Source organism: Bison bison, unplaced genomic scaffold (genome assembly GCF_000754665.1).
Source record: "Bison bison bison isolate TAMUID 2011002044 unplaced genomic scaffold, Bison_UMD1.0 scf7180017864084, whole genome shotgun sequence".
In the NCBI taxonomy this organism is placed as follows: domain Eukaryota; kingdom Metazoa; phylum Chordata; class Mammalia; order Artiodactyla; family Bovidae; genus Bison; species Bison bison.
The window spans coordinates 3,607,744-3,616,438 of NW_011494656.1; positions in this window are offsets into that span (position 1 = coordinate 3,607,744).

Here is an 8,695-nt window from a genome sequence, read left to right on the forward strand (position 1 = left end):
GAAACCAAAGCTTTGAAATATATTCCTCCACTGACTTTTAAAATAGTGAACAAGACAGGAATTAAGATATGTCATTTCTTGGACAAAACCACTTCACCTGGAAAATAATCTTTGTAAAGACCAAAAACAATAGAATCTGTCCACATGACAATTCAGACGTTGTGAAAGGAGAAAGCTGATAAAATATGTATTCCAAAGAATTCAAAATAACTAAAGTATCATTAAAAGTATGTATCATTTAAACAAGACTGTTAAAAAAATAAATAGCTATTATCATTTCTGAAAAAGACTAGGAAATAGAGTGCCTTACTTATGCATAGAGTAATTTGAAATGTTACAGGCATCAAACATTAAACTATTTCAACAATGTTTAAAATAACTATTTAAAAATGATTAAACAGCCTCCCTATTATTATTTTAACCCTGTGTCCATGTTACTGATACTTACATGTATCTTAAAGGGTCATTTCATGCCACTTAATGTGACACAAATCTATACCTTTGATTAGAAAAGCAGTATTTTATCTGTCAGTAGTACATCTGGTTTTTCCCTCCTGGGAGCTCTCGAATTAATGGTTGAAACCAAAAAAAAAAAGAAACAGACAAATTTGTTTGCTCAGTTCCTCTAAGAGCTCAGTTGTCCTCAAAGAGTTGTCTCTGGAAAAGCAACACCAGCCTCACCTAAGCACTCATTAGAAATGCACAGTTTCAGCCCTGCCTGAGATCTACTGAATCAGAAATCCTGGGGATGGAGGCCAAGAACAAAACCTCCAGGCAGTTCTGATACAGGCAGAAGTGTGAGAACACACATCCCCAGGTGCTTAACCATCTGAACTAAAATGGCTCCCTCACTTTCTCAGGCCTGAACAGCCAGCCCCACTCTGCTAAACCACTAGGTACTCCTTTCCTTCCTCAGCATCCTGTTCAAATTGTATCTGCATCCCATCTCTAATTCCAAAAAATGCAACCATAGTAACATGCATTATGCTTTTCATAGAACTATACATAGTATCCAAATACATTTATATGCTGCCCTCCTGAAAATTATTTGCATTCAAATCTGAGCCCCGTGAAGATAGAGAATGATTCAGCCCTAAGAGTTCTTCCTTTGTAACATCAATGGCATGCTTCAGATTGTCTTCTAATTATATTTTGGGGCTAGACTTACACAACTGACTCATTTGTGCATACTACCTATGAGAGTTCATGATATGTATCAGTATAAGAAAATTTCTCAAATTGAATAATTCAATAATACATTAAGAAATGGAGGATAGATGTAATGGATGTTCTTAGACACTATTAAACATAAGTTTTGGGTGGGTTGGAGGTAAACACAAATAATAATAAATATATACCAAAGTAGACACACATTTATACTGGCAGAAAAGTAAGTTTTAATGAATTTTTAAGGTAAATGTAAGCTTAGAAGTATCAGGCTGTGGCTTTAGAATCATCTCCACCCCGCTCAATGTAATTGAATGAAAAAGTTTTAGAAGCCCTTCTGGGGGTTAACTTAGAAGCTTCCCAAAGTCCCTTTTAATTCAGACCACAGAATTTCATTTTACAGATGCACTGGCTGTGTTCAATGGCTCACAGGTCTTGAAAGGAAAGGCGCTATCAAGAATTTAGTACTTTAGGAAAGGGGAGTTGCAGATGAAACTTCAGTGAAATATCTCTTTCAGTACAGTAAATTAAGGTCTATATTCTATGCTCTTTTACCATGGAGGAAATATCTCTGAGAGAGGTCAGAAGATTTCCTAGTTGAAAGAAAAGGCAAGGAAGTACATTTGTATGATTTTTTCCCCCCATTAAAGTTTATTCTGTCAAGCCTAACAAACCAAAGGAGAGAAATTAGTTTTTTTTTTTTTTTTTTTTAAGAAAGAACAAAATAAGGAAAATAAAGCAAACTAATTGCCAATATCCTCTTTGCCTTAGACCCAGAGGTTTCACTTTTAACAAAATATACACAGTGCTGTGACGGAACCCTGAGGGTGTCACTCTTGAGGGCAGTGGCCTGGTGATAAAGCACGGTGTCTCTGAAAGGGACAGGTGCTCAGAATTTCACCCGATGTCTCTCTCCCTTTTAAACCATTTAATTTAACCTGAAAGCTAACTGCTTATAAGTAGACATATGAATAGTAATCAGCTAATGACACACTAGTGTGAACATGGTGTGACCTGTCACACCATGAAAAAAAATACAAGACTCACTAGATCTTTAGAAGGATGTGAGCTGTATCGGATACTTTTACACTGAGAGCCTGAGAAAAGTTTCAGGAATTGCTGTATATAATAATAAAGGACTACCCAGAATGTATTTAATTAAAGGTGGTGCTTTCTTTTTTTAATTGCTGCTGTAACAGTCTACTACACACTTTATTATTGTTGTTCAGTTGCTAAGTCATATCCGACCCTTTGTGACCCCATGAATGTAGCACGGCTGGCTCCTGTCTCCTGCACTATCTCCTGGAGTTTTCTCAGATTCATGTCTGTTGAATCCATGATGCTATCCAACCAGCTCATCCTATGTCATCCCCTTCTCCTCCCGCCTTCAGTCTTTCCCAGCATCAGGGTCTCTTCTAATGAGTCAGTTCTTCACATCAGGTGGCCAAAGTATTGGAGCTTCAGCTTCAGCATTAGTCCTTCCAATGAATATTCAGGACTGATTTCCTTTAGGATGGACTGGTTTGATTTCCTTGCAGTCCAAGGAACTCTCAAGAGTCTTCTCCAATGCCACAGTTCAAAAGCATCAATTCTTCAGTGCTCAACTTTGTTTATAGTCCAACTCTCATATCCATACATGACTACTGGAAAAACCGTAGCTTGACTATATGGACCTTTGTCAGCAAAATGATGTTCCTAGTTTTAAATGTGTGGATTCTTTACCAGTGAGCTATCAGGAAAGCCTTAGAAGCTTAAAAATGCATTTTTTAAAATCATTTAATTATGGTGGATAGAAGTCAGATGAAGGTCTCATTCAACTCAAATCAAGATGTGGTGGTGGTGGGAGTCTGCGTTCCTTTCTGAAGGTTTTAGAAAAGAATTTATTTCCTTGCCTTTTCCACCTTTTAATGACTCATTGCCCCTTTCTAAATCTTTAAATCTAGCAACATGCATCTCTTTCACCATTCTTCTGAGGTCACATTTCCCTCTGTCCTCTTCTGCCTCCATTTTTAAAGATCTTTTTGATCACATCTGAACATTAATAATAATACAGGATAATTTCCCCATCTCAAGGTCCCTCCTGTTAACCAAATCTTCTAGATCTCTTTTACCATCAAATTCACAATTTCAGGGATCAGGTCAAGAACATTCTGAGGCACCTTTTATTTGGTTTATCACACATATTGGTGAAAATCCTAGGAATTTTAGCCTCTTTATTCTTCTGACAACCCACTCCACTATTCTTGCCTGGAAAATTCTATTGACAGAGGAACCTGGCAGGCTACAGTCCATGAGGTTGCAGAGTTGGACACGACAGAGCATGCATGCGTACACTCCTCTGATAACTATTGGCTTAAAACTGGCTGCTCAACTCTTACAAATATGAAATATTTTACACTTTACGAGTGGATGATGTGGTCTCCTAATGTGCATTCCCTATAAATTGGGGGAAGGCAAGCTTATTGATTGTTTCAAGTACACATTTTTGAGCATCAAGTTGATGGCTGACATTGTGCTAGATGTTGTGTGTACAATGATGAAGGAAATATGACCTGGTGTAGCTAATGCCCTGGGCCTACCTAGCCCCCACCCTTAGGTGAAACAGACACAAGTGTGGTCCAGGGGGAACAGGTTGGACCCCTGGTCAAGGAACTAAAGTTTCACTTGCCATCTGGTACAGCCAAAAGATAAAAACAAAACAAACAAAAACATAAAAAAGACTCTCTACTGCATAATACACAGGTAAATAACCAGGTGCTCTGATTCATAACAAAAGGCAATGTAGATATCGGTTTAGGGTAGAGTCTCTGAGCAGGTAACATTAAAGCCAGGAAAAGTGCTAATGGGGGAAGATATCAAAGACCCTGCTTTGATAATAAACTATCTGTGTGTGGAAAATGAAAGAAAACTCAAATTATTAGCATAGCTGGAACACAAACAGGAGTAGAGTGGTGAGAGGAAGGATTGGTATGTAGTCCCTTTTGCAAAATTTGAGTTGTATTGTAATTTGAAGAATAACAGTGAAGGATTTTTTTTATTAATTTATTTATTTTAATTGGAGGCTAATTACTTTACAAATTTGTGGTGGTTTTTGCCATACATTGACATGAATCAGCCATGGCTGTACATGTATCCCCCCATCCCGAACCCCCTTCCACCTCCCTCCCCATCCCATCCCTCTGGGTCATCCCAGTGCACCAGTCCTGAGTGCCCTGTCTTCATGCATCAAACCTGGACTGGCCATATCTAATTCACATATGGTAATATACATGTTTCAATGCTATTCTCTCATACCATCCCATTCTCACCTTCTCCCACAGAGTCCAAAAGACTGTTCTTTACATCTGTGTCTCTTTTGCTGTTTCACATATACGATCGTCATTACCATCTTTCTAAGTTCCATATATATGCGTTAGTATACTGTATTGGTGTTTTTATTTCTGACTTACTTCACTCTGTATAATAGGCTCCAGTTTCATCCACCTCATTAGAACTGATTCAAATCTTGTTTTTTTTTTTAATACCTGAATAATATTCCATTGTGTATATGTACCACAGCTTGCTTATCCATTCATCTGCTAATGGACATCTAGGTTGCTTCCATGTCCTGGCTATTGTAAACAGTGCTGTGATGAACATTGGGGTACATGTGTCTCTTTCAATTCTGGTTTCCTCAGTGTGTATGCCCAGAAGTGGGATTGTTGGGTCATATGGCAGTTCTATTTCCAGTTTTTTAAGGAATCTCCACACTGTTCTCCATAGTGGCTGTACTAGTTTGCATTCCCACCAACAGTGTAAGAGGGTTAACTTTTCTCCACACCCTCTCCAGCATTTATTGCTTGTAAATTTTTGGATAGCAGCCATTCTGACCAGCGTGGGATGGTACCTCTTTGTGGTTTTGATTTGCATTTCTCTGATAATGAGTGATGTTGAGCATCTTTTCATGTGTTTGTTAGCCATCTGTATGTCTTCTTTGGAGAAATGTCTGTTTAGTTCTTTGGCCCATTTTTGATTGGATCATTTATTTTTCTGGTATTGAGCTTCATGAGCTCTTTGTATATTTTTGAGTTTAATTCTTTGTCAGTGGCTTCATTTGCTATTATTTTTTCACACTCTGAAGGCTGACTTTTCACCTTGCTTACTAGTTTCCTTCGTTGTGATAAAGTTTTTAAGTTTAATTAGGTCCCCTTTGTTTATTTTTGCTTTTATTTCCATTACTCTAGGAGATGGGTCATAGAGGATCTTGCTGTGATTTATGTCAGAGAGTGTTTTGCCTATGTTTTCTTCTAGGAGTTTTATAGTTTCTGCTCTTACATTTAGATCCTTAATCAATTTTAAGTTTATTTTTGTGTATGGTGTTAGAAAATGTTCTAGTTTCATTCTTTTACAGGTGGTTGACCAGTTTGCCCAGCACCGCTTGTTAAAGAGATGGTCTTTTCTCTATTGTATATTTTTGCCTTCTTCGTCAAATATAAGGTGTCCATAGGTGTGTGGATTTACCACTGGGCTTACTGAAGGATTTTCAAGAAAGATAGAGCTGAGAGCTGATTTATATTCTTAAAGATTACACTGGAGAATTGATAATTAAGAGATAAAGCCATTAAGGATACGATTGAATTAATCCAGATAAGAAGAAAATGGTTTCAAATAACATTGGTAGAGATAGACATATGAAGATTTCATATTTTGAAAATAAAATAATGATTTATAAAATAGTGACAAGATTTGCTCTCAGATTTCTGATTTTATCCAGTAACTTGATAGACATTTAATTTACTGAAATTGGGAAAATATTTCCCCGTTTATGGGTTCTGGACTATCTTACAGCAATATTTACAATTTTGAGGAGTCACAGACCAAGTAGAAAAATTCAAACATAAATTTTACCTACAGTTTTGAGGGTTCACAGACACCCTTAACACTCCATTTCACCAACTAGATTAAAAAGCTCTGCCTTAAAGATCTTCAACAAATTGAACTCTCTCTCTCTAAACTTCTACATATAAAAAGAGTTAATGCTTTTTTAAGGTATACACTTTAGTTTTTTTGTGACATAAAATTATTTTATTAAAATTAGCTCATCTACCTCATCATTTGTCATCTTTGACCTGCCTTGCCTCCCTAGTAAGCAGAAGTTTTTGTTTTGTTTTTAATGTGTTTGTGTCTTTACTGATTTTTCTTCTTATACTTGGTCTTTTCTTATGGCATTTCTACCCATTCAAAATATACTTCCATGAGTCCCTTATCCATGAAGTTTATCTTAACTTGCCAGTTCACATTAACCATTCCCTTCATTACCTCACTGTTGGAGAAGACTCTTGAGAGTCCCTTGGATTGCAAGGAGATCCAACCAGTCCATTCTAAAGGAGACCAGTCCTGGGTGTTCATTGGAAGGCCTGATGCTGAAACTCCAATAATTTGGTCACCTGATGTGAAGAGCTGACTCATTTGGAAAGACTCTGATGCTGGGAAAGATTGAGGGCAAGAGGAGAAGGGGATGACCGAGGATGAGATGGTTGGATGGCATCACTGACTCAGTGGATATGAATTTGGGTAAACCCTGGGAGTTGGTGATGGACAGGGAGGCCTGACGTGCTTCAGTTTGTGGGGTCATAAAGAGTCAGACACAACTGAGTGACTGGACTGAGCTGAACTGAACTGAAGGTATTTAAAAGCCTGTGTGGTTCTCAAATAGGAAAAAAGTAGACTCACTGAATACAGGGGCACTGTAGCCTGACATATTTGAGTCTTTATTTTAAACCAGTACAAAGTAAGCCTTAATAAAAACTTACTGAACATGATAATTGACTTGAATTGATTTCTTGTATTTTCCTAGGGATGACAGTACACTTTTCAAAGATATATATCTGTTAAATAGAGGATTCACTTAATAGCTTGCAGAAAGTGCTCCTCTGTGAATAAAGATACATCATTTAGTTTCAAACATAAATCGTTGAAAAATTACCTTTAATGAAATCAAATGATCCCTAACAAACGTGTGTTGCTGCAGTGATCACAGCGACATTGCATCGGGTACCTGGAATTTACTGAACTTTGGGGAAGCTATGGCACTTTCTTAGTATATACAGTATACTTTGGCCTTCTTTAAAGGCTGATTAACTTGACTTTCCTACAAATTATCTTATTGAGTAATCTACAGTATCAGATTATGAGCAGGTACAATATTAAATAATATTAAAACAATCACTTTTGTAAACTATGTGATTTTTTACTTCTAAAAGAAATCAAAACAAATTAATAAATTTTCAGGAAAAAAAAATCTCAACTGAGATCACACTGATTCAGAATATGTGATCATTAGACAAAACCTGATTTAACATTTCTCTTTAAACTCTCCAGCAGAAACATCTTAGTTCAGTTCAGTTGCTCAGTTGTGTCCCACTCTTTGCAACCCCATGAACTGCAGCACGCCAAGCCTCCCTGTCCATCACCAACTCCTGGGGTCCACCCAAACCCATGTCCATTGAGTTGGTGATGCCATCCAACCATCTCATTGTTTGTCGCCCCCTTCTCCTCCTGCTCTCAATCTTTCCCAACATCAGTGTCTTTTCCAATGAGTCAGCTCTTATCATCAGGTGGCCAAAGTATTGGAGTTTCAGCTTCAACATCTGTCCTTCCAGTGAACACCCAGGACTAATCTCCTTTAGGATGGACTGGTTGGACCTCCTTGTTGTCCAAGGGACTCTCAAGAGTCTTCTCCAACACCACAGTTCAAAAGCATCAATTCTTTGCACTCACCTTTCTTTATGGTCCAACTCTCACATCCATACATGACCACTGGAAAAACCATAGCCTTGACTAGACGGACCTTTGTTGGCAAAGTGATGTCTCTGCTTTTGAATATGCTATTTAGGTTGGACAGAACTTTCCTTCCAAGGAGTAAGCGTCTTTTAATTTCATGGCTGCAGTCACCATCTGCAGTGGTTTTGGAGCCCAGAAAAATAAAGTCTGACACTGTTTCCGCTGTTTCCCCATCTATTTCCCATGAACTGATGGGACCAGATGCCATGATCTTAGTTTTCTGAATATTGAGCTTTAAGCCAACTTTTTCACTTACTTATTTCACATCTTATATATGTGTAGTTTAAAATTCTTTCACATGAGTCAAATATTTTATTATAACAAGTTAAAGGTTGCTGAGAAACAGAAAATTGTGATCAATCAATAGGGTACTATTTAAACCATCTCAGAATAAAATGTTATCAATGAAAGTCATTTGGAACTCTTTGTAACAGACATTCATTATTGGTCTGCAGGGGGATACTTGTAGTACAAACAAGTGTGCTCATTTTGTATTGTGTTAAAATGTATTTCTTAGTTGAATAATTATATTGAAGAAATATAAGCATTTCTTTTAAAAAACAACATATTTCATGAATATACATTTATCTTTAATTGGTACAAACACTTTATTCTGATTTCTTCAAGTTATATTCAAAATGAATAATAAGGTTACTAGAGTGTTAGATAAAAGATGGGTCTACCACTGATTGTAAAGATTATGAAG